A 21,416-nucleotide genomic window follows, 5' to 3' on the forward strand; every position below is an offset into this window, starting at 1 on the left:
CAATACCCAGTTAACAGCATGATAACAACTGAGCCTCTCAACAGATAGCTCAACAATAACCCTTTAGTTAAGCAATAACTATATACAAGTATTGCAGACAATCCGCACTTGGGATGGGCGCCCAGCATCCACTACGGACTATGAGAAATAGAATTACCGGTGAGTAAATTCTTATTTTCTCTAACGTCCTAAGTGGATGCTGGGGACTCCTTAAGGACCATGGGGATTATACCAAAGCTCCAAAAACGGGCGGGAGAGTGCGGATGACTCTGCAGCACCGAATGAGAGAACTCAAGGTCCTCCTCAGCCAGGGTATCAAATTTGTAGAATTTAGCAAACGTGTTTGCCCCTGACCAAGTAGCAGCTCGGCAAAGTTGAAGAGCCGAGACCCCTCGGGCAGCCGCCCAAGAAGAGCCCACCTTCCTCGTGGAATGGGCTTTTACTGATTTAGGATGCGGAAGTCCAGCCGCAGAATGTGCAAGCTGAATCGTACTACAGATCCAGCGAGCAATAGTCTGCTTAGAAGCAGGTGCACCCAACTTGTTGGGCGCATACAGGATAAAAAGCGAGTCAGTCTTCCTGACTCCAGCTGTCCTGGAAACATAAATTTTTAGGGCCCTGACTACATCCAACAACTTGGAAGCCTTCAAGTCATTCGTAGCCGCAGGCACCACGATAGGTTGGTTCAGATGAAAAGCTGATACCACTTTGGGGAGAAACTGGGGACGAGTCCTCAATTCTGCCCTATCCATATGGAAAATGGAAAATCAGATAAGGGCTTTTACATGACAAAGCCGCCAATTCTGAAACACGCCTGGCCGAAGCCAAGGCCAACAACATGACCACTTTCCACGTGAGATATTTTAAATCCACGGTTTTCAGTGGCTCAAACCAATGTGACTTTAGGAAATCCAACACCACGTTGAGATCCCAAGGTGCCACTGGAGGCACAAAAGGGGGCTGAATATGCAGCACTCCCTTAACAAAAGTCTGAACTTCAGGTAGTGAAGCCAATTCTCTCTGAAAGAAAATCGATAGAGCCGAAATCTGGACCTTAATGGAACCCAATTTAAGGCCCATAGTCACCCCTGACTGTAGGAAGTGCAGGAACCGGCCCAGCTGAAATTCTTCCGTTGGGGCCTTCCTGGCCTCACACCACGCAACATATTTTCGCCATATGCGGTGATAATGGTTCGCGGTTACTTCTTTCCTAGCTTTTATCAGCGTAGGAATGACTTCCTCCGGAATGCCCTTTTCCTTCAGGATCCGGTGTTCAACCGCCATGCCGTCAAACGCAGCCGCGGTAAGTCTTGGAACAGACAGGGCCCCTGCTGCAGCAGGTCTTGTCTGAGCGGTAGAGGCCATGGGTCCTCTGACATCATTTCTTGAAGTTCCGGATACCACGCTCTTCTTGGCCAATCCGGAACAATGAGTATAGTTCTTACTCCTCTTCTCCTTATTATCCTCAGTACCTTTGGTATGAGAGGAAGAGGAGGGAACACATAAACCGATCGGTACACCCACGGTGTTACCAGAGCGTCCACAGCTATCGCCTGCGGGTCTCTTGACCTGGCGCAATATTTTTCTAGCTTTTTGTTTAGGCGGGACGCCATCATGTCCACCTGTGGTTTTTCCCACTGGTTTACAATCATTTGAAAGACTTCTGGATGAAGTCCCCACTCTCCCGGGTGGAGGTCGTGCCTGCTGAGGAAGTCTGCTTCCCAGTTGTCCACTCCCGGAATGAACACTGCTGACAGTGCTAACACGTGATTTTCCGCCCATCGGAGAATCCTTGTGGCTTCTGCCATTGCCGTCCTGCTTCTTGTGCCGCCCTGTCGGTTTATATGGGCGACTGCCGTGATGTTGTCTGACTGGATCAGTACCGGCTGGTTTTGAAGCAGGGGTTTTGCCTGACTTAGGGCATTGTAAATGGCCCTTAGTTCCAGAATATTTATGTGCAGGGAAGTCTCCTGACTTGACCATAGTCCTTGGAAGTTTCTTCCCTGTGTGACTGCTCCCCAGCCTCGAAGGCTGGCATTCGTGGTCACCAGGACCCAGTCCTGTATGCCGAATCTGCGGCCCTCTTGAAGATGAGCACTCTGCAGCCACCACAGCAGAGACACCCTTGTCCTTGGAGACAGGGTTATCAGACGATGCATCTGAAGATGCGATCCGGACCACTTGTCCAACAGGTCCCACTGAAAGGTTCTTGCATGAAACCTGCCGAATGGAATCGCTTCGTAGGAAGCTACCATTTTTCCCAGGATCCGCGTGCAGTGATGCACCGACACCTGTTTTGGTTTTAGGAGGCCTCTGACTAGAGATGACAGCTCCTTGGCCTTCTCCTCCGGGAGAAACACTTTTCTCTGTTCTGTGTCCAGAACCATCCCTAGGAACAGCAGGCGTATCGTAGGGACCAGCTGTGACTTTGGAATGTTTAGAATCCAGCCGTGCTGTTGTAGCACTTCCCGAGATAGTGCTACCCCTACCAACAACTGCTCTCTGGACCTCGCCTTTATCAGGAGATCGTCCAAGTACGGGATAATTAAAACTCCCTTCCTTCGAAGGAGTATCATCATTTCCGCCAGACCCTCGGAGCCGTGGAGAGACCGAACGGCAACGTCTGGAATTGGTAATGACAATCTTGTACCACAAACCTGAGGTACTCCTGGTGAGGATGGTAAATGGGGACATGTAGGTAAGCATCCTTGATGTCCAGCGATACCATGTAATCTCCCTCGTCCAGGCTTGCAATAACCGCCCTGAGCGATTCCATCTTGAACTTGAATTTTTTGATATATGTGTTCAAGGATTTCAAATTTAAAATGGGTCTCACCGAACCGTCCGGTTTCGGTACCACAAACATTGTGGAATAGTAACCCCTTCCTTGTTGAAGTAGGGGCACCTTTACTATCACTTGTTGTGAATACAGCTTTTGAATTGCCTGTAACACTGCCTCCCTGCCTGAGGGAGTGGTTGGCAAGGCAGATTTGAGGAAACGGCGGGGGGGAGACGTCTCGAATTCCAGTTTGTACCCCTGAGATACTATTTGAAGGATCCAGGGATCCACCCGTGAGCGAGCCCACTGATTGCTGAAATGCTTGAGACGGGCCCCCACCGTACCTAGCTCTGCCTGTGGAGCCCCAGCGTCATGCTGTGGACTTAGAAGAAGCGGGGGAGGACTTTTGCTCCTGGGAACTGGCTGTATACTGCAGCTTTTTCCCTCTACCTCTGCCTCTGGGCAGAAAGGACGCGCCTTTAACCCGCTTGCCCCTATTGGGCCGAAAGGACTGTACCTGATAATACGGTGCTTTCTTTGGTTGTGAGGGAACATGGGGCAAAAATGTAGACTTCCCAGCTGTTGCTGTGGAAACGAGGTCCGAGAGACCATCCCCGAACAATTCCTCACCCTTATAAGGCAGAACTTCCATGTGTCGTTTAGAATCTGCATCACCTGTCCACTGCCGAGTCCATAACCCTCTCCTGGCAGAAATGGACATTGCACTAATTTTGGATGCCAGCCGGCAAATATCCCTCTGTGCATCCCTCATGTATAAAAGTGCGTCTTTTATATGCTCTACGTTCAGCAAAATAGTGTCCCTGTCTAGGGTATCTATATTTTCTGACAGGGAATCTGACCACGCAGCAGCAGCGCTGCACATCCAGGCTGAAGCTATAGCCGGTCTCAGTATCACACCTGTGTGTGTATATATATATATATATATAGATTTCAGGATAGCCTCCTGCTTTCTATCAGCAGATTCCTTCAGGGCGGCCGTATCCGGAGACGGTAGTGCCACCTTCTTTGACAAGCGTGTGAGCGCTTTATCCACCCTAGGGGATGTTTCCCAGCGTGACCTATCCTCTGGCGGGAAAGGGTACGCCATTAGTAATCTCTTAGAAATTACCATCTTTTTATCAGGGGAAGCCCACGCTTCTTCACACACTTCATTTAACTCTTCAGATGGAGGAAAAGCTACTGGTAGTTTTTTCTCTCCAAACATTATACCCTTTTTTGTGGTACCGGGGGTAACATCAGAAATGTGCAACACATTTTTCATTGCCTCAATCATGTAACGTGTGGCCCTACTGGAAGTTACATTAGTCTCTTCGTCGTCGACACTGGAGTCAGTATCTGTGTCGACATCTGTGTCAACCATCTGAGGTAGCGGGCGTTTTAGAGCCCCTGATGGTTTTTGAGACGCCTGGGCAGGCACAGGCTGAGAAGCCGGCTGTCCCACATTAGGTATGTCGTCAAACCTTTTATGTAAGGAGTCGACACTATCACGTAATTCCTTCCACAGCACCATCCACTCAGGTGTCGACCCCGCAGGGGGTGACATCACATTTACAGGCATCTGCTCCGCCTCCACATAAAAGATGAAAGAGGACAGGACCCCACAAAGCCCTTTGGGGAGACAGAGAGAGAGTATGCCAGCACACACCAGAGCGCTATACAACACTGGGATCCCACTATCAATAAGTGTTTTCCCTATAGCTGCTTTTTTTATATTTACATATATATATATATATATATATATATATATATATATATATATATATATATATATATATCTATACTGCGCCTAAATTTAGTGCCCCCCCTCTCTTTTTTACCCTTCTGTAGTATTCTCAGACTGCAGGGGAGAGCCAGGGAGCTTCCTTCCAGCGGAACTGTGAGGGAAAAATGGCGCCAGTGTGCTGAGGGAGAAGCCCCGCCCCCTTTTCGGCGGACTTTCTCCCGCTTTTTCTGTGATACTGGCAGGGGTAATTTTACATCTATATAGCCTCTGGGACTATATATGATGTATATTTTGCCAGCCAAGGTGTTATTTATTGCCCTCAGGGCGCCCCCCCCCCCAGCGCCCTGCACCCATCAGTGACCGAAGTATTAGGTGTACATGAGGAGCAATGGCGCACAGCTGCAGTGCTGTGCGCTACCTTGGTGAAGACTGAAGTCTTCTGCCGCCGATTTTCCGGACCTTCTTCGTGCTTCTGGCTCTGTAAGGGGGACGGCAGCGCGGCTCCGGGAACGAACACCAAGGTCGGGTCCTGCGGTCGATCCCTCTGGAGCTAATGGTGTCCAGTAGCCTAAGAAGCCCAAACTACCACCTGTTAGGTAGGTTCGCTTCTTCTCCCCTTAGTCCCTCGCTGCAGTGAGTCTGTTGCCAGCAGATCTCACTGAAAATAAGAAACCTAAATATACTTTCTTTCTAGGTGCTCAGGAGAGCCCCTAGTGTGCATCCAGCTCGGCCGGGCACAAGAATCTAACTGAGGTCTGGAGGAGGGTCTTAGTGGGAGGAGCCAGTGCACACCAGTAGTCTAAAAGCTTTCTTTATAGTTGTGCCCAGTCTCCTGCGGAGCCGCTAATCCCCATGGTCCTTACGGAGTCCCCAGCATCCACTTAGGACGTTTTATATATATATATATATATATATATATATATATATATATACACACACACACATACATACATACATACATACACACACTAGTGTACCTTTAAAAGCCATAAAGTGTGTGGCAAGTGCACATTAAATCTAGCAGGCAGATGATGTGTGAAACAGTAGTCCGGTTTTAAAACTCTGATAGCTTAGGACCTGCATGAAGGTGGAGTGCCTTGGTGATCAGTTTGCAGGCTTCTGTGCATTGGCATGTTGATATATATAAAAAGATTTTAAACCTACCGGTAAATCTTTTTCTCCTAGTCCGTAGAGGATGCTGGGGACTCCGTAAGGACCATGGGGTATAGACGGGCTCCGCAGGAGATAGGGGCACTATGAAGAACTTTAGAATGGGTGTGCACTGGCTCCTCCCTCTATGCCCCTCCTCCAGACCTCAGTTAGAGAAACTGTGCCCAGAGGAGATGGACAATATGAGGAAAGGATTTTGTTAATCTAAGGGCAAGATTCATACCAGCCCACACCATCCACACCGTATAACCTGGAATATACGCAACCAGTTAACAGTATGAACAAAAAACCAGTATCAGCTAAAGACTGATCTCAACTGTAACATAACCCTTATGTAAGCAACTATATACAAGCCTTGCAGATTTCGTCCGCACTGGGACGCGCGCCCAGCATCCTCTACGGACTAGGAGAAAAAGATTTACCGGTAGCTTTAAAATCTTATTTTCTCTTACGTCCTAGAGCAGGGGTGGGGAACCTCCGGCCCGCGGGCCGTATAAGGCCCGCAAAGCCGTTTGCTCCGGCCCACCCGCTTCTCCCAGTGAGACACGCCGCCGCTCAGTCCGGCGGCAGCGTGTCTCAGCTGTCAGTGTCAGGACAGGGAGGAGAGCGCGGCGGCGGCGTGTAGAACTTGAAACCAGCCGCCGGTTCGTGAGCCAATCAGAGCTCGCGGACCGGCAGCCAATCAGGAGCCGCGGCTGCCGGGCCGCGAGCTCTGATTGGCTCTCGAACCGGCGGCTGGTTTCAAGTCCTACACGCCGCCTCCCAACATAGCCGCGCTCTCCTCCGTGTCCCGCCGAAAGGAGCGGTAAGTAGCACGGAAGGGGGGGGGGGGCACTGTGGGGGCATCTGTATACCTGGCACTGTGGGGGGGCATCTGTATACCTGGCACTGTGGGGGGCATCTGTATACCTGGCACTGTGGGGGGCATTTGTATACCTGGCACTGTGGGGGGCATTTGTATACCTGGCACTGTGGGGGGCATTTGTATACCTGGCACTGTGGGGGGCATTTGTATACCTGGCACTGTGGGGGGCATCTGTATACCTGGGGGGAATCTGTATACCTGGCACTGTGGGGGCATCTGTATACCTGGCACTGTGGGGGCATCTGTATAACTGGCACTGTGGGCGCATCTGTATACCTGGCACTGTGGGGGGCATTTGTATACCTGGCACTGTGGGGGCATCTGTATACCTGGCACTGTGGGGGCATCTGTATACCTGGCACTGTGGGGGCATCTGTATACCTGGCACTGTGGGGGCATCTGTATACCTGGCACTGTGGGGGCATCTGTATACCTGGCACTGTGAGGGGCATCTGTATACCTGGCACTTTGAGGGGCATTTGTACACCTGGCACTGTGAGGGGCATTTGTACACCTGGCACTGTGAGGGGCAATTGTATACTTGGCACTGTGGGGGCAATTGTGGATCTGGCACTGCACTATTGGGGGCATATGTGTATCACGTCCCATTTTAACTAGCCACACATTTTTTTGGCGCGCACACACAGTACCTCTATGGGGCAGACCTGCTGGGGGGCAGGGTAATTTTTTAAGTTGAGAATTTTTGTATGGCCCTCGAAGGATTTTATAAATATCCAAATGGCCCTCGGTAGAAAAAAAGGTTCCCCACCCCTGTCCTAGAGGATGCTGGGGGCTCCGTAAGGACCATGGGGTTTATACCAAAGCTCCAGACCGGGCGGGAGTGCGGACGACTCTGCAGCACCGACTGAGCAAACGCAAGGTCCTCATCAGCCAGGGTATCAAACTTATAGAACTTTGCAAAAGTGTTTGAACCTGACCAAGTAGCTGCTCGGCAAAGCTGTAAAGCCGAGACGCCTCGGGCAGCCGCCCAAGAAGAGGCCACCTTCCTAGTGGAATGGGCCTTTACTGAATTTGTTAATGGCAATCCCGCCGTAGAATGAGCCTGCTGAATCGTGTTACAGATCCAGCGAGCAATAGTCTGCTTCAAAGCAGGAGCGCCAACTTTGTTGGCTGCATACAGGACAAACAGTGCTTCTGTTTTCCTAACTCGAGTCGTCCTGGCTACATAGATTTTTAAGGCCCTGACTACATCCAGGGACTTGGAATCCTCCAAGTCACCCGTAGCCACAGGCACCACAATAGGTTGGTTCATATGATATGAAGAAACCACCTTAGGCAAAAATTGAGGACGAGTCCTCAACTCTGCTCTATCCACATGGAAGGTCAAATAGGGGCTCTTGTGAGACAAGGCCGCCAATTCGGACACCCGCCTTGCAGATGCCAAGGCCAACAACATGACCACCTTCCAAGTGAGAAATTTCAATTCAACTGTTTGAAGAGGTTCAAACCCGTGAGACTTCAGGAACCGTAACACAACGTTAAGGTCCCAGGGTGCCACTGCGGGCACAAAAGGAGGCTGGATGTGCAGCACTCCCTTTACAAAAGTCTGAACTTCTGGGAGAGAAGCCAATTCCTTCTGAAAGAAAATAGATAGGGCCGAAATCTGTACCTTAATGGAGCCTAATTTTAGGACCATATCCACTCCTGTCTGTAGAAAGTGGAGAAAACGGTCCAGAGGGAAATCTTCCGTAGGAGCATTCTTGGCTTCATACCAAGAAACATATTTCCTCCAGATACGGTGATAATGTTTTGCAGTCACCTCCTTCCTAGCCTTTATCAGAGTAGGGATGACCTCCTCCGGAATACCTTTCCAGCTAGGATTCGGTGTTCAACCGCCATGCCGTCAAACGTAACCGCTGTAAGTCTTGGAACACGCAGGGCCCCTGTTGTAACAGGTCCTCCCTGAGAGGAAGAGGCCATGGATCTTCTGTGAGCATCTCCTGAAGATCTGAATACCAGGCCCTTCGAGGCCAATCTGGAACAATGAGGATTGTTCTCACTCTTTTTTGTCTTATGATTCTCAATATTTTTGAGATGAGAGGAAGAGGAGGGAACACATAGACCGACTGAAACACCCAAGGTGTCACCAGGGCGTCCACCGCTACTGCCTGAGGGTCCCTTGACCTGGCACAATACCTCCGAAGCTTCTTGTTGAGGCGTGATGCCATCATGTCTATGTGAGGAATTCCCCAAAGACTTGTTATCTCTAAAAACGTCTTGATGAAGTCCCCACTCTCCTCTCTGGAGATCGTGTCTGCTGAGGAAGTCTGCGTCCCAGTTGTCTACCCCCGGAATGAAGACCGCTGACAGAGCGCTTACGTGTTTTTCCGCCCAGCGCAGAATCCTGGTGGCTTCCGCCATTGCCACTCTGCTCCTTGTCCCGCCTTGGCGGTTTACATGAGCCACGGCTGTGACGTTGTCTGATTGAATCAGAACCGGTAAGTCACGAAGAAGATTCTCCGCTTGTCGTAGCCAGTTGTATATGGCCCTCAATTCCAGTACGTTGATGTGTAGACAAGCCTCCTGGCTTGACCATAGGTCCTGAAAACTTCTTCCTTGTGTGACTGCTCCCCATCCTCGGAGGCTCGCATCCGTGGTCACCAGAACCCAGTCTTGAATGCCGAACCTGCGACCCTCTAGAAGGTGAGCACTTTGCAGCCACCACAGGAGAGACACCCTGGCCCGGGGGGACAGGCTTATCTTCTGATGTATTAGTAGATGGGACCCTGACCACTTGTCCAGGAGGTCCCACTGAAACGTCCTTGCATGAAACCTGCCGAAGGGGATGGCCTCATAGGCTGCCACCATTTTCCCCAGAACTCGAGTGCATTGATGAACAGATACTCTTTTTGGTTTTAGCAAGTCTCTGACCATGTTCTGGAGTTCCTGGGCTTTTTCCATCGGGAGAAAAACCCTCTTCTGTTCCGTGTCCAGAATCATGCCTAGGAATGATAGTCGAGTCGTTGGAATCAATTGTGACTTTGGCAGATTGAGAATCAAACCGTGTTGTTGTAGTACTCTCAGGGAGAGCGGCACGCTCTTCTGCAATTGATCTCTCGATCTTGCTTTTATCAGGAGATCGTCCAAGTATGGGATAATTGTGACTCCCTGCCTGGGCAGGGTCACCATCATCACCGCCATCACCTTGGTGAAAATCCTCGGGGCCGTGGAAAGCCCAAACGGCAACGTCTGAAACTGGTAATGACAGTCCCGTACAGCGAATCTCAGGTACGCCTGATGCGGAGGATATATGGGAACATGAAGGTATGCATCCTTTATGTCGAGCGACACCATCAAATCCCCCCCTTCCAGACTGGAGGTCACAGCCCGGAGCGATTCAATCTTGAATTTGAACTTTTTCAAGTACAGGTTTAGGGATTTTAGATTTAAAATGGGTCTGACCGTACCATCCGGCTTCGGGACAACGAACAGGGTCGAATAGTACCCTTTCCCCTGTTGAACTAGAGGAACCTTGACAATCACTTGCTGTTGATACAGCTTTTGAATTGCAGCTAACACTACTTCCCTCTCTGGGGAAGAAACTGGCAAGGCAGACTTGAAAAATCGGCGAGGGGGCACCTCTTCGAATTCCAGTTTGTATCCTTGGGATACAATATCCATCGCCCAAGGATCCACGTATGACAGAACCCAGACCTGGCTGAAGAGTCGAAGACGTGCCCCCACCGATGTGGACTCCCTCAGTTGAGCCCCAGCGTCATGCGGTGGATTTAGTAGAAGCCGGGGAGGACTTCTGCTCCTGGGAACTAGCCGGAGCAGAAGCTCTCTTTCCTCTACCCTTACCTCTGGCGAGGAAAGAGGAGCCCCGACCTCTTCTGGACTTATGCGACCGAAAGGACTGCATCTGATATTGTGGAGTTTTCTTTTGCTGAGGGGGAACAAAAATAAGATTTTAAACCTACCGGTAAATCATTTTCTCCTAGTCCGTAGAGGATTCTGGGGACTCCGTAAGGACCATGGGATATAGACGGGCTCCGCAGGAGACATGGGCACTATAAAGAACTTTAGAATGGGTGTGCACTGGCTCCTCCCTCTATGCCCCTCCTCCAGACCTAAGTTAGAGAAACTGTGCCCAGAGGAGACTGACTTTACGAGGAAAGGATTTTTGTTAACCCAAGGGCAAGATTCATACCAGCCACACCGTATAACCTGGAATATACGTAACCAGTTAACAGTATGAACAAAACAGTATCAGCCAACGACTGATCTTAACTGTAACATAACCCTTATGTAAGCAATAACTATATACAAGTCATGCAGAAAGATGTCCGCACTGGGACGGGCGCCCAGCATCCTCTACGGACTAGGAGAAAAAGATTTACCGGTAGGGTTAAAATCTTATTTTCTCTTACGTCCTAGAGGATGCTGGGGACTCCTTAAGGACCATGGGGATTATACCAAAGCTCCAAACTGGGCGGGAGAGTGCGGATAACTCTGCAGCACCGATTGAGCAAACATGAGGTCCTTCTCAGCCAGGGTATCAAACTTGTAGAATTTTGCAAAAGTGTTTGAACCCGACCAAGTAGCTGCTCGGCAAAGCTGTAAGGCCGAGACACCTCGGGCAGCCGCCCAAGAAGAGCCCACCTTCCTAGTGGAATGGGCCTTTACTGAATTTGGTAACGGCAATCCAGCCGTAGAATGAGCCTGCTGAATCGTGTTACAGATCCAGCGAGCAATAGTCTGCTTAGAAGCAGGAGTGTTGGCTGCATACAGGACAAACAGTGCCTCTGTTTTCCTAACCCGAGCCGTCCTGGCTACGTAAATTTTTAAGGCCCTGACTACATCAAGGGATTTGGAATCCTCCAAGTCTCCCGTAGCCACAGGCACCACAATAGGTTGGTTCATATGAAATGATGACACCACCTTAGGCAAAAATTGAGGACGAGTCCTCAACTCTGCTCTATCCTCATGGAAAATGAGATAGGGGCTCTTATGAGATAAGGCCGCCAATTCGGACACACGCCTTGCAGATGAAGGCCAACAACATGACCACTTTCCAAGTGAGAAACTTTAATTCAACTGTTTGAAGAGGTTCAAACCAGTGAGATTTTAGGAACTGTAACACCACGTTAAGGTCCCATGGTGCCACTGGGGGCACAAAAAGAGGCTGGATGTGTAGCACTCCCTTTACAAAAGTTTGGACTTCTGGGAGAGAAGCCAATTCCTTCTGGAAGAATATAGATAGGGCCGAAATCTGTACCTTAATGGAGCCTAACTTTAGGCCCCTATCCACTCCTGTCTGTAGAAAGTGGAGAAAACGGCCCAAGTGGAAATCTTCCGTAGGAGCATTCTTGGCTTCATACTAAGATACATACTTCCTCCAGATGCGGTGATAATGTTTCGCCGTCACTTCCTTCCTAGCCTTTATCAGAGTAGGGATGACTTCTTCCGGAATACCCTTCCCCGCTAGGATTCGGTGTTCAACCGCCATGCCGTCAAACGTAACCGCGGTAAGTCTTGGAACACGCAGGGTCCCTGCTGCAACAGGTCCTCCCTGAGAGGAAGAGGCCACGGATCTTCTGTGAGCATCTCCTGAAGATCTGAATACCAGGCCCTTCGAGGCCAATCTGGAACAATGAGTATTGTCTGTACTCTTTTTCGTCTTATGATTCTCAATATTTTTGAGATTAGAGGAAGAGGAGGGAACACATAGACCGACTGAAACACCCATGGTGTCACCAGGGCGTCCACCGCTACTGCCTGAGGGTCCCTTGACCTGGCACCATACCTCCGAAGCTTCTTGTTGAGGCGTGATGCCATCATGTCTATTTGAGGAAGTCCCCAAAGACTTGTTATCTCTGCAAAGACTTCTTGATGAAGTCCCCACTCTCCTGGATGGAGATTGTGTCTGCTGAGGAAGTCTGCTTCCCAGTTGTCCACTCCCGGAATGAATACCGCTGACAGAGCGCTTACGTGATTTTCTGCCCAGCGCAGAATCCTGGCGGCTTCCGCCATTGCCACTCTGCTCCTTGTCCCGCCTTGGCGGTTTACATGAGCCACGGCTGTGACGTTGTCTGATTGAATCAGAACCGTTAGGTCGCAAAGAAGAGTCTCCGCTTGTCGTAGGCCGTTGTATATGGCCCTTAATTCCAGTATGTTGATGTGTAGACAAGCCTCCTGGCTTGACCACAGTCCCTGAAAATTCCTTCGTTGTGTGACTGCTCCCCATCCTCGGAGGCCCGCGTCCGTGGTCACCAGAACCCAGTCCTGAATGCCGAACCTGTGACCTTCTAGAAGGTGAGCACTCTACAGCCACCACAGGAGAGACACCCTGGCCCTGGGGGACAGGGTTATTTTCTGATGTATTTGAAGGTGGGACCCGGACCACTTGTCCAGAAGGTCCCACTGAAAAGTCCTTGCATGAAACCTGCCGAAGGGGATGGCCTCGTAGGTCGCCACCATTTTCCCCAGTACTCGAGTGCATTGATGGACTGACACTCTTTTTGGTTTTAACAGGTCTCTGACCATGTTCTGGAGTTCCTGGGCTTTTTCCATTGGGAGAAAAACCCTCTTTTGTTCTGTGTCCAGAATCATGCCTAAGAAAGACAGCCGAGTTGTTGGAACCAACTGTGACTTTGGTAGATTTAGGATCCAGCCATGTTGCTGCAGCACTCTCAGGGAGAGCGACACGCTTTTCTGCAACTGTTCCTTTGATCTCGCTTTTATCAGGAGATTGTCCAAGTACGGGATAATTGTGACTCCTTGCCTACGCAGGAGTACCATCATTTCTGCCATTACCTTGGTGAAAACCCTCGGGGCCGTGGAAAGCCCAAACGGCAATGTCTGAAATTGGTAATAACAGTCCTGTACAGCGAATCTCAGGTACGCCTGATGAGGAGGATAAATGGGGACATGAAGGTATGTATCCTTTATGTCTAGTGACACCATAAAATCCCCTTCCCCCCCTTCCAGGCTGGAGATCACTGCCCTGAGCGATTCCATCTTGAACTTGAACCTTTTTAAAGTACAGGTTCAGGGATTTTAAGTTTAGAATGGGTCTGACCGATCCATTCGGTTTCGGGACCACAAATAGGGTTGAATAGTACCCTTTTCCCTGTTGTATTAAGGGAACCTTGATAATCACTTGCTGTAGACACAGCTTTTGAATTGCAGCTAAAACTATCTCCCTCTCTGGGGGGAGACGTTGGTAAAGCCAATTTGAAGAATCGGCGGGAAGGCACGTCTTCGAATTCCAGCTTGTAGCCTTGGGATACAATTTCCATCGCCCAAGGATCCACGTCCGACTGAACCCAGATGTGGCTGAAGAGTCGAAGACGTGCCCCCACCGGAGCGGACTCTCTCAGTGGAGCCCCAGCGTCATGCGGTGGATTTAGTAGAAGCCGGGGAGGACTTCTGTTCCTGGGAACTGGCCAAAGCAGGCATTCTTTTCCCTCTACCCTTACCTCTGGCGAGGAAGGAAGAGCCCCGACCTCTTCTGGACTTATGCGACCGAAAGGACTGCATCTGATACTGTGGCGTTTTCTTTTGCTGTGGGGGAACATAAGGCAAAAAAGTAGATTTACCCACGGTAGCTGTGGAAACCAGGTCCGCGAGACCTTCCCAAATAAAACCTCACCCGTGTAAGGTAAAACTTCCATATGCCTCTTTGAGTCGGCATCACCAGTCCACTGGCGGGTCCACAGTGCTCGCCTAGCAGAAATTGCCATGGCGTTGGCCCTTGAACCTAGTAGGCCGACGTCTCTGAGCGTCCCTTATATATAAGACTGCGTCTTTGATGTGACCTAAGGTCAATAAAATGGTATCCCTATCTAGGGTATCAATAATATTATATATATATATATTATATATATATATATATATATATATATAAAACCATGTGTATCGGCACTCAAAAAACAAAATGAAATACCTTGGTGATCCAGTCCTATCATGGGATGACCATGAATCAATAGTTCCAAACAGAGGGACGGCACTCATAGGATTTTGCAATAGAAAATTTGTATTCCAATAGAGAAAATATACATCAACGTTTCGGTGCAGACCACCGTCATCAGGATGTATAACGAACAGGAGAAAAGGTGAACATGCATAAATCAGTGACTTACCACCCTTTTAAAGACCCATAATTACTGCAAGCATCAACACCTGCACGGCAGCACACGTCCGTTCGGGCAGCCGGACCCTTGTGGATGACGTCATAAATATGCACGTCTCCACTGTGTCCCGTCGCCGTCATGACAACGGGAGCGGTTACCATAGGAACCATAGACGCAGCCGCGTCCACGTGTTCGACGGCCCGCTACTCGTCATCAGAACAACAAGGGGCGTGTGTTGGTCACGTCGTGGCGCATCCCTGACAACGGTTGTGGTAACCACAACAATCATAGATGTAACCACATCTTTAGAATGTATATGGCCCACAACACCCGTCGTCAGAGCGATCAGAGTGACCTACGTGCAGTCAATAAAATGAAAAGACAAAGATTAAAAACAACACTGAAAACATCAGTGTATTAAAACAGAGAATCACATATCCCATCATAGATACAGCGACATGAAGACATTAATACTATTAATGACAAAAATAATAATAATAGCTCAAAAATGGTTAACAACAGAGTGTGATCAAAACTCATCTAATTTGAAAACTTACTAGAGCATACAACAAAGTGTGTATGTTATTATGAAAGGCTATTCCAACAAATTTTTTCATTTAAGCCCTTTGGGGCAACAGTGTCCAGCCGGACAATCCATCTTGCCTCCATAATGAGCAACTGTTTATTTCTATCACCGCCCCTTTTGAACTCGGGGAGATGATCTATGATCATATATTTAAGACTAGCCAGACTATGTTTCCTATCAGCAAAATGCTGAGCTACCGGCTGTTCGCTTTTTCCAGAAATTAAAGCTGCTCGTATGGCAGAGCGATGCTGATTGGCCCGTTCTTTAAATTGGCGAATGGTTTTTCCTACATAGTAGTACCCACAAGGGCAACGGATGATGTAGATGACAAAAGTGGTAGTGCATGTAACCACATGTTTTATTGGAATATATTTACCACTATGTGGGTGTCTGAATGAACTGCCAATATCAAGATGATTACAGGTGGCACAATTAATACATCTGTAACATCCTGCCTTACGTCTAGAAAGTATTCTGGTGGTCTCATTTTTAAATTTTGAAATATCAGTATGCACAACCATGTCACGAATATTTCGCCCACGGCGATAACAGGCCATGGGGGTTTTATTTTTCAAAGCATTAAGCTCCATATCAGTACTGATAATAGGCCACAATGCTTTAGTAGCTTGAGCTGTAACATTGCTACTCGTAGTGAACATTGAAGGCCACATGATTTTGTTAGACTGATGTGTTTTGCGGTTGCTAGGGATGAACAGTGTTTCCCGGGGGAGATTAAGTACCTTATGTTTTTGTTTTAACAATAATCTCTCCGGGTATCCTCGACAAAGGAATTTGGAGACCATGTCATCAAGTTGACGTTCTAACATGGCTCTATCATTGTTGATCCTAGCCACACGTAACATTTGCGAATACGGTAACCCTGCTTTTAATGCTGATGGATGATGACTTGAAAATCTAAGCAGGGTGTTGCGGTCAGTAGGTTTTGTATATACTGATGTCACCAACTGTCCACCCTGATTGGTCAGTTTAACATCAAGAAATTCAATATCTTGATAACTTGTTCTATATGTAAATTTGATAGGACCCTGGGTGTCATTAATGCTATCGATAAAAGAACAAAAAACCTCCTGTGGGCCTGACCAAAACACAATCAAATCATCAATATAACGTAAAAACAATTTGGTGTACTGCATGAATTCTGACTGACTAAAAAACAAATTATTTTCTTGAATAAACATAAAAATGTTGGCATAGGTCGGTGAGACATTCGATCCCATTGCACACCCGGCTGTTTGAACATAATACTGTGAGTCAAACAAAAAATAATTACGATGCAATACTAGAGAAAGCAATTGTAATATGAACTCTAAGTCAGGTCCCTTATAATACTGGTTCCCTCGCAAGAAATGTGCTGCTGCTGCGAGACCTTCCTCGTGCGGAATTGAAGTATATAGACTATGCACATCAAGTGTGCACATCAATAAATCAAATGGGCCCTTGGTGAATTCGCCCAACGCAGCAAGAAATGCAGTTGTATCTTTAAGGTAGGTCTTCTCATGTATAATGCATGGCTGTAACAGGGTGTCCAAATATTGAGATATAGGTTGATACAAAGAGTTTCTGGCTGATACAATAGGACGTCCGGGTGGAGAAATGGGATTTTTATGGATCTTTGGAATTGAATATAAGATCGGAGTGATCGGAAAGTTCTGGGATAGAGCTTTGAAGACTTTTTCTGATATGACTTGATTCTGTTTAGCGGAGAGGAGAACTTGATCCAATTCTTTCTTAAAGACCATAGTAGGGTCACGTGGCAGCTTTCTGTACACTTGTTGATCATTCAGTTGTTGTAACATTTCACTGCGATAGTCATGTGTGTTCATAATGACTATAGCCCCGCCCTTGTCTGCGGGGCGAATGACGATGTCCTCACACCGTCCCAAGTTTGTGAGTGCCGTCCTCTCCCCAGCCGTGAGATTGTAACGTACTGTTTTGTTTTCAGAATTGAATTTCTGAATAGAATCATCAAGCAGTCTTGTGAAGCATTTGATAGAAGAATTTGTCACAGGTGGATCGAATGAGGATTTATTCTTCTGCCTGCAAAATTTATCGGCAGGTTCCAATGTAGTATTTGTGTCCGTAGGTGCCGAGTTGGCAAAGTGTTCACAGAGTCTCATCCTTCTGCTGAATTTGTGCAGATCCCAACTCCACTCAAAGGGGGAGTGTTTGTTTGTGGGAACAAAAGCCAGTCCCTTATTGAGGACTGACTGTTCGTCTGCAGTCAGCACCCTGCTGGACAAGTTGAAGATTACTTGTTCCTCTTCCATGGGGGCCTTCCTACCCCTCTTTTTTTGACCACCTCTTCTTGTGCGTGCCCGTTTGTTCTTTGGTTTATTGTGCGTGAACGTGCCCCCAAAGGGTGAGCTTGGGCACTCCCCACTTCCTCTCCCTCCGAGATGGCAAAATCACTGTCACTCTGTGAAGTCGTGACATCACGTGGTTGTCTCACTGACCGTTGTGATCGTTGGCCTCTGTTGAACTGTCTCGGGTATCTAGGGGATTCCCCATTGACCCACCGGTATACACGGTTGTCTTCATAGTCCTGTACCACCTTCAGACGTTTGACCTTTTTAAATTTGATGAGGTCCTGTCGATATTTATCACACTGGTTCCGTAACTGTGTAAGCCAATCATGTGAAGAATCCGTTTGTAACGTATTGAGGTTGGCTCTCTCAAACTCTGTAATTTTGGACTTAACAGAAATCAATTCCTTAGATGCCTCCTCGACCACTAGTATCATAAGGTCGAAGGAGCACTTATTTAAAATTGCCACCCACTTGCGGCAAAACTCTGGACTGTGCCGGCCAATAGTGGGGGTGTTTCTGACTCTAAAACCTCGTGGGATAAACTTGTCCCTATAGTAATCAGATAATGGGACACAGTGGAGACGTGCATATTTATGACGTCATCCACAAGGGTCCGGCTGCCCGAACGGACGTGTGCTGCCGTGCAGGTGTTGATGCTTGCAGTAATTATGGGTCTTTAAAAGGGTGGTAAGTCACTGATTTATGCATGTTCACCTTTTCTCCTGTTCGTTATACATCCTGATGACGGTGGTCTCCACCGAAACGTTGATGTAAATTTTCTCTATTGGAATACAAATTTTCTATTGCAAAATCCTATGAGTGCCGTCCCTCTGTTTGGAACTAATAAATATATATATATATATATATATATATATATATATATATATATATATATATATATATATATATAATGTGGATTCCCACCGTACCCTGTCCTGTGCCGGGAAAGGATACGCCATAAGAATTCTTTTGGGAATCTGCAGTTTTTTGTCTGGAGTTTCCCAAGCTTTTTCAAATAATGCGTTCAGCTCATGAGATGGGGGAAATGTCACCTTAGGTTTCTTTTCCTTAAACATGTGTACCCTCGTGTCAGGAACAGAGGGGTCATCTGTGATATGCAAAACATCTTTTATTGCAATAATCATATAATGAATACTTTTTGCCACCCTTGGGTGTAACCTTGCATCATCGTAGTCGACACTGGAGTCAGAATCCGTGTCGGTATCAGTGTCTGCTATTTGGGATAGGGGACGTTTTTGAGACCCTGAAGGGCCCTGTGACACAGTCAAAGCCATGGATTGACTCCCTGCTTTTTCCCTGGACTCTGCTTTGTCCATCCTTTTATGTAATAATGTCACATTTGCATTTAAAACATTCCACATGTCCAACCAATCAGACACCACAATCATCTGCTCGACCTCCCCCTTAGAAGAGCCTTCCGCTTCAGACATGCCGATACACTCGTACCGACACCCCCCCACACACAGGGATATTTATATGGAGACAGATCCCCAATAAGTCCCCTTTGGAGAGACAGAGAGAGAGTATGCCAGCACACACCCAGCGCCAACTGACACTGGAAAAACCAATTCCCAGATAAATAGCGTTTTTATATAATTATGTGCATATAATACACCCACTGCGCCTTACAAGTGCCCCCCCCCCCCCCTCTTTTCCGGCCTCTGTCACAGTGTTCAGCAGGGGAGAGTCTGGGGAGCCAGCTTCTCTGCAGTGTCTGTGGAGAAAATGGTGCTGGTTAGTGCTGAGGGATCAAGCTCCGCCCCTCAGCGGCAGGCTTCGGTCCCGCTCGATTTTTTTAAATACTGGCGGGGGATTTACTATATACAGCCCTCAGCGCCTATATATTAATTTTAGCCAGTCCTAGAGGTTTAAAATTACTGCCCAGGGCGCCCCCCCTGCGCCCTGCACCCATCAGTGCCTGCCGTGTGTGTTGCGTGTGGGAGCAATGGCGCGCAGCGTTACCGTTGCGCGTTATCTGAGAGAAGATCTGAAGTCTTCTGCCGCCTTTGAAGTCTTCTTTCTTCTTATACTCACCCGGCTTCTATCTTCCGGCTCTGTGAGGAGGACGGTGGCGCGGCTCTGGGACGAACGGCGAGGGGAGACCTGCGTTCCGACTCCCTCTGGAGCTAATGGTGTCCAGTAGCCTAAGAAGCAGAGCCTATCATTTAAGTAGGTCTGCTTCTCTCTCCTCAGTCCCACGATGCAGGGAGCCTGTTGCCAGCAGTGCTCCCTGAAAATAAAAAACCTAACAAAATTCTTTTTTCAGAGAAACTCAGGAGAGCTCCCTGTAATGCACCCAGTCTCCTCTGGGCACAGGATCTAACTGAGGTCTGGAGGAGGGGCAGAGAGGGAGGAGCCAGTGCACACCCATTCTAAAGTTCTTTATAGTGCCCATGTCTCCTGCGGAGCCCGTCTATACCCCATGGTCCTTACGGAGTCCCCAGCATCCTCTAGGACGTAAGAGAAAGGCAAAAAGGTAGATTTACCCGCGGTAGCTGTGGCAACCAGGTCCGCGAGACCTTCCCCAAATAAAACTTCACCTTTGTATGGCAAAACCTCCATATGCTTCTTTGAGTCGGCATGACCCGTCCATTCGCGGGTCCACAGGGCTCGCCTAGCAGAAAATCGCCATGGCGTTGGCTCTCAAACCCAGCAGCCCAACGTCTCTTTGAGCATCCCTCATATATAAGACTGCGTCTTTAATGTGGCCTAAGGTCAATAAAATGGTATCCCTATCTAGGGTATCAAGGTCAGCTGACAAGGTATCTGTCCAAGCTGCCACCGCACTACACACCCATGCCGATGCTATTGCCGGTCTGAGCAAAGGACCTGTATGCGCATAAATAGACTTTAAAGTAGTTTCCTGTCTGCGATCAGCAGGATCCTTGAGGGCTGCCGTGTCCGGAGACGGTAGCGCCACTTTCTTGGACAGGCGTGTTAAAGCCTTGTCCACCCTGGGTGAGGATTCCCAACGTACCCTGTCCTGTGCAGGGAAAGGATACGCCATAAGAATCCTCTTGGGAATCTGCAGTTTTTTATCTGGAGTTTCCCAAGTTTTTTCAAATAACTCGTTAAGTTCATGGGATGGGGGAAAGGTTACCTCAGGTTTCTTTTCCTTATACATGCGCACCCTCGTGTCAGGGACCGAGGGGGTCATCTGTGATATGCAAAACATCTTTTATTGCAACAATCATATAATGAATACTTTATGCCACCCTTGGGTGTAACTTCGCTTCATCGTAGTCGACACTGGAGTCAGAGTCCATGTCGGTATCAGTGTCTACTATTTGGGATAGGGGACGTTTTTGAGACCCAGAAGGGCCCGGTGACCCAGCCGAAGCCATGGATTGACTCCCTGCTTTTTCCCTGGACTCTGCTTTGTCCAATCTCTTACGTAATAAGGTCACATTTGCATTTAAAACATTCCACATGTCCATCCAATCATGAGTCGGCGTTGCCGACGGAGACACCACAATCATCTGCTCCACCTCCTCCTTAGCTGAGCCTTCCGCATAAGACATGCCGACACACTCGTACCGACACCCCCACACACACAGGGATATAGTTATAAGGAGACAGTTCCCCAATAAGGCCCTTTGGAGAGACAGAGAGAGAGTATGCCAGCACACACCCAGCGCCAACTTACACTGGAAAATAAATTCCCAGATAATAGCGCTTTTATATTAATTACTGTGTTAATACACTCACTGCGCCTTACAAGTGCCCGCCCTCCTCTTTTCAGCCCTGTGTCACCGTGTTCAGCAGGGGAGAGACCGGGGAGCCAGCTTCTCTGCAGATCTCTGTGGAGAAAATGGCGCTGGTTAGTGC

The 21,416-nt window shown here is 48.4% G+C and overlaps 2 protein-coding genes across 6 annotated transcripts in view; one reads left to right on the forward strand and one right to left on the reverse strand.

Annotated features, from left to right (window-relative positions):
• Positions 1-21,416, forward strand: part of SEPTIN8 (septin 8) — a 362,068-nt gene that overhangs the window by 331,364 nt on the left and 9,288 nt on the right. The gene's annotated exons all lie outside the window — the stretch shown is intronic.
• CCNI2 (cyclin I family member 2) overlaps positions 1-21,416 on the reverse strand; it is a 148,261-nt gene that overhangs the window by 3,261 nt on the left and 123,584 nt on the right. The gene's annotated exons all lie outside the window — the stretch shown is intronic.

This window comes from Pseudophryne corroboree, chromosome 6, assembly GCF_028390025.1.
Source record: "Pseudophryne corroboree isolate aPseCor3 chromosome 6, aPseCor3.hap2, whole genome shotgun sequence".
Classification (NCBI taxonomy): Eukaryota; Metazoa; Chordata; class Amphibia; order Anura; family Myobatrachidae; genus Pseudophryne; species Pseudophryne corroboree.